This window comes from Protopterus annectens, chromosome 8.part0, assembly GCF_019279795.1.
Source record: "Protopterus annectens isolate FY-2018-M chromosome 8.part0, PAN1.0, whole genome shotgun sequence".
In the NCBI taxonomy this organism is placed as follows: Eukaryota; Metazoa; Chordata; order Ceratodontiformes; family Protopteridae; genus Protopterus; species Protopterus annectens.
In genome coordinates, this window is record NC_056741.1 from 1,978,856,480 (window position 1) to 1,978,862,479 (window position 6,000).

The following is a 6,000-nucleotide window of genomic DNA, read 5'->3' on the forward strand; positions in this document are numbered from 1 at the left end:
GTGAGGAAAGTTGAGTGCTGTAGTAATTTGTAGCTTATTTAGTGTTTACAAGGAGTTCTGAACAAGAGCTGAGCTCAAAGAAACAGAGTTAAGTGCTAAAACTAAAAAAACTGGCTAGTTCTAAGGGAAAATTTGAAGAGCAGACTTTATGGCGCCAGGAATACTTTAACCCTAGCTAAGCGGCGGGGGCTCAGAAGCTTACAAACAGTTCTGGATACAGCAAATCTGTATCTGGACTAGACTACTTAAAGGCAAGAAACAAGCTTAGAATTTTTTTATTTATTTATTTTTTTGTAAAGTGGAAAGGGAGTAAGGAGGAGCAGAAGATAACTCAAGGTTAAGAACTAAGTGGGTTGGCATTCTCAAATGTTCTCCCTGTATTAAGTAGAATGAGGTAATGACACTAAACTGGGAGGAGTGTCCCAGATAAAATTTACAGTATGGGCAAGCAACTGCAAAGCCACAAAGTATAAGAACAGGATACCAATAACGGAGGAAGGGTGGGGACAAAAATCAGAACAAACAAACCCAAACAGTTGCTTAGCAAAAGTAGAACATTTCCAGTTAATACCTCACACACAGTGAAACTAGCTAGAAAAGTATGCAGCATTCAATAAAATTGCTATAAATAACTCGTAAAAATAAGCAAAAAACAGGATACTTAATGTTATATATCGCAGATCAGGGGTTTGCTCAGTGCCCTTCCTCCGATTAGCTCAGTGTGAAATGGCAGAAACACTCACAAGTTAACTTCTTAAGTAACAGAAAGTTGAAATCTGAAACCTCTTTAAAAAAATCTCAAAAGAACCAATGAGGTGCTTACTCCAAGCTGTAGTCCAGGTAACCCCAATCAGCCAATGACCATATAAACACTTCCCTCTCACTGAAATGCAAGAATGGGTTTGGCTAAACTAAGATGGCCTGGAACATGTGATCAGACACACAGCCTCTACAAACAAACTAGGCCCAAAACACAGGCCTGAATATGGGCAATGCTACAACTACCCACACTACTTGGGTAGAAAAAAACTGCATAAATGTTTATCACAGCAGAAAAGCAGCAGTGAGCCTTTAAATGAAAGTTGTAAACAGATACTGGAGTAAGGTGATTCTAGAGAATACTTTTAACTGCAAACAAGTTATATGATACAATCTGTGGCAGGAAATCGGAACAAACAAACCCAAACAGGTGCTTAACAAATGTAGAAAATTTCCAGTTAATACCTCACACACAGTGAAACTAGCTAGAAAAGTATGCAGAAGACAATAAAAGTGCTATAAATAACTCGTAAAAATAAGCAAAAACAGGATACTTAATGTTATATATCACAGATCAGGGTTTGCTCAGTGCCCTTCCTCCAATTAGCTCAGTATGAAATAGCTGGAGCATAGACAGAGCATTTTCTCATTGTGCCACTGATTGAGTGTTGTGCTTTTATTTTTCACAAATTTTAAAATTTAAATAGTTTAGATAAAAGCTTGTTTTGGTCTGTTATGACATAAAATAAGACCCTCTGTTAAAGGTGAAGCATGCTTTTTGTGATGAAATGCACATTTTGTCTCAAACCAGACGTAGTTGATTCATGAAGTTATAACTATAACAGACTCCTCTGAGTTTTTGAATATTACCAACTTGTAGTCCATGCACATAATGTTTCCTCATAACTCTACCAGGTAAGGTTTCTGTAATTTTCCCAAATTTTTTTAGCAGTCCTTGCATAAGACTTACCTTAGGAACTGTAGTGTTGAATACTTTCAGGAGTTACCTGAAGAATGAATTCATGCAGTAGCTTGCCATCCAACCAGAGGAAATGATGCAGTAAGTGGTGCATTTCATAAAATGGCATGTGCACAGGTTGTATGTTAGGACTAAATTTCTGGAAAAAAGATCCAATTATAAGCATTTGTTGAACTGCCTGGTGCCATAACGAAACATGTAGTAAAACATTTATTTCAGTTTGGGGACTATGACAGAGCATTGATGACTTGTCTGATCCTGAATTAAAGCTTGTGTTCATTATCACTTGTAACAAAAGGCTAATCAGCTTACACACCTGCTTAAATCCTGTATTAATTTCCCACATTTCTTCATCCACTGATATATTTATTTATTTTTGTTAGTTGTGGTTGGAGTTCTTTCTTCAATGCATACAGCACAGATTTTGACTGTTTTTGCATTAATCCATTACCTAGTAATATCAGTATTTTGCAAGCAAACATTTACCTCAAAATGTGTTGTGTATTAATGCACAGATCAAGATCCTTAGATGGATTTAGATCTTTGAAGAATTTAAGCACCTGAACACTAATGAATACTGGCCTAAATATTTCAACTGATCATCATACTTTGTTTTAAAGTTGGCATCATCTTAGAGAAATTAATTTGGGATTGCTCAATTATGATGCGTGTTTTTTTCTCTTCTAAGAAACCACACAAAACCAGACCTGCAGATTTTAGTATGAAAGGTGTAGATTTTGTTATCTTCGTCTGATAAGTCTTGATATACAGTACAATACATCAAGGTCCTTATATGGATTCATTTCATTTATATTCCTGTCACCAAACTTGTACTAATATATGTACTCATCAAAGGCCCAAATCAAATCTGTTTTCTTCAACTGTATTGAAATGCCTTTTCTAATTAACCATGTGCATATCCCATCATGCCCTTGGCATGCGAGGCTCACAGTTACTACAGTTTAATGTTTGCTCTTCTGTGCTTAGTTTCAGCAGGTGTTTCAAGATGCACTCTTTCCATAAAAATGCCTGCACCTCTTTCAGTTGCTTGGTTATCCTTGTGATTACCCAAGGGTACATGTATTGTTCTTCTCCATTATGAATTGTTTATTTCTGTTTGATTTTATTATTGTAACTTTCCTAGTTTGATAGACATAGATGTAAAGCCTGATTCTACAAATCTGCATTTGATTCAGTGTACTGTTATAATTTTATTGCTTTTGTTTGTCAGTTGGTATTATTTGTTATTGTTCTTATGGGAACATTAATATCTTAAGTGAAAATACTAAGGTGGGGAACCCTGTAAGACTCCTGGAGAATTTATTTTTATTTTATTTTTATTTAACATTTGTTGACCGGGAAAGTCCGACTAGGTTCCACAGATCCTGTTTTCAGTGGAGGCCCGGGGAGAAATTGATGTGGTGAGTTAAATTTCATCTCCTGTGATATTAAATTTTATCTTTTCTAGTTATTGTCGTAGCTCATTAGGTATGGATTGTATCACAGATGAATAATTTTTATTATTAGTTTGGAGTAGTTGACATAGGTCTGCTTTGTGTTTAAGATATCACCCTCAGACTACCACAGATAAATGTGTACAACCAGGTAGAACGCAGTAATTTAAAACTCATTTTAAGTGTTTTGTACAGGGGGCTTGTCTCCCCTTCTATATAAAAATGTTGGAACTGTGCCCACACACGCCCAATCTCTATCTACCCATTTGGGTCTGTCAAAAGTTCAAGTTTTCAGAAACTCGAAATTTATATTGTTGAGATGATATTGAGTTTCAGAAAACTCAAACTTCAAAAACTAGCAAAACTCTACCTTTTTAAATGTTCTTGCTTTGCCCCCACACTTCCGGCATATTATATATTACCAAATCTGAGATTGCACTACATTGGGGACGAGGGTAAATTCCCTAATCCGCGATACACACACACCATACACATACACACCATACATATATACACACACACACATATGTATGTGTATATATATATATATATATATATATATATATATATATATATATATATATATATATATTTGCTGGTTTTTACAACAGTTGCAAGGAATTGTATGACAAGCAAAAAATTAATTTCACTTTCTTTTAAAGCCATTGCTATTTCAGTGGCAATAAATACTTTGAAGCTATTTTCTATTTTGTAAGAAGATGAAATAACATCTGTTTGGACCTTACTGTTTTTGGGTGGCAGTTTGTCTTACAAACATTTAAATAGCTAGTGACATAACTTAGATGGCTAATGAAAAAGTTGTATGCATGTTTGTTACAGTCCTCGAAATTTAATCTACTTCTGATGCAGGCACTCCTCCAGTTATCTTTCATACAGTTTATCCAAGCAGCTAAGAAAGCATATATGAAGAGAGACATGATCTAACTGAGGCCTGTTCTTTTGCTGTTATTTTTATATATGAGTAAGCCAGCCTTAATCTTCATGTTAAATATGATACGTTTGACGTATTTCTCAGATATTTTTTTTCTGTTATAAAATGTTCTGTATAATGGGCATCTGAGATGGGGAGTTGCTTCATCAACATTTAGAGGCAGGCAGGACTTAGGGCAGTGAAGTTTTAGATGTTAGGTTGTCTATCAGCCCTGTCCGCTTCCTTAACTCTGTGCAAAAGGGACTCTCTTCAGATCTAAGCCTATACTTAGACAAAGTAAGAACAGAAACTGTATGAAATGTATCACAATAATAAGTACACAACAAGATGGCCTTTGAGATCCTGTTAGGGTTAAGGCAGGGGGAATGCATGAGGGTATGTTGATGAAAACAGAGAGCTACCAGTTCACATCTGGCATTACAGGAAATGTATAATTTTCATATCTGAGATGGGGAGTTCCATCCTTATCAGCCAGTAGGACCAGAACCCCAAGCTTATTCCCTTCAATTTCTTCCATTAGAAACATACACCCTGGTTCCACAGGATAATCTGGATTTAGAGATTACACCTGTCTTTGTAGTGTGGATATGTTCAAGTGCAGAGTTTACAGCTGCATAAATTCAAAATAAGGATGAAATTTTTGAGGCACTTTTGAAATTCAGTTCTGAAGAATAATACATTATATTTAAAAATGTTTTGATACTTACGCATGAAGTACATTTTGATGTATATTAATGTTCATTAATAGAAAGTTTACTGGCTGATTCCACACATACTGATTATATACTGCGAAATGTGGCATTAATAAGATGGCTGCATTGAGGAGTGTATACATGTTAGGAATGCGTTTGCCTCTGTTCACATATGGAAACTTCCATGGCTAAACTGAATAACCTCCTTTCTCTGGAATGAAGTGCAGCAGTCTAATAGAAATAATCATAGTCACCTGCCATCATGGAAAGATGGAATTACTGTGATAATCTCCCTGTTGCAAAAGTTGACAGAATTAGTTTGTAACTTTATTGTCTGTAAGAATTTTCAGCTGCCTAATATGTAAAGGGATAGTGTCATTATTTCTGATTAATTTGGCTTACTGAAGGTGAGTTTGCTGTTAATTCACACATGGCTTGAGTGTGTATTTGTCTCTCTGCATCTCATTCTTCATTTGTCTCATTGTAGACCTTCCAGGCACATGTACTACAGAAGGAGAACCTCATCTGTATGTGTATGATTTGACATTTGGTGACTGGGCTTTGCCTGCATTACTTTCACTTGTTTCCTCGGTGCTTTGTTTGGTCTGATTTGATTTCTTCACTGTGCTGCTCTTACTGTACTGGATTATTACTTTAAAATAGAGCAGAATAAATTCTACACTTTAAAGTCCATTTTGTTCTTTCTTCAAGTTAGTCCAGTCTCAAAATATGCAGGTTGTTTGTGGGTGTGAGATGGGAGGTGATAAGACCACCCTTTCGGGCACATGGAGGGGCTTGCCTCTGTTGGACACATTGTTTAGAAATTTAAGGATGTTTAAAAAGTCCCCCCCCCCCCATTTTTCTGGAATATGGGTTTCCTTTCCTTGTTTTTATTTTACTAGTTGAAATTTGTGTTAGACTTTTACATTCCAGGAAACTGCAAGTTCAATTACATACTGCCTGTGTTGGATAGGGGAAGCTGACGATGAAGTGTTATGGTAAGGCACATGGAGCTGTAGTGACTTGAGAAGATGATTGAGGCTGTGATGGTAGCTTAGAGATGTTACAGCTGATACCAAGTAAAGAGTATTTACTATACCTAATACAGACGTTTCTGTATTAACAATAATGTTCTCTTTGATAGTATATACTTTTATCCTCTTT

At 35.9% G+C, this 6,000-nt stretch overlaps 1 protein-coding gene across 4 annotated transcripts in view; it reads left to right on the forward strand.

The window, feature by feature from the left end:
* The window catches only part of KIFC3 (kinesin family member C3), a 663,225-nt gene that overhangs the window by 531,411 nt on the left and 125,814 nt on the right, over positions 1–6,000 (forward strand). The gene's annotated exons all lie outside the window — the stretch shown is intronic.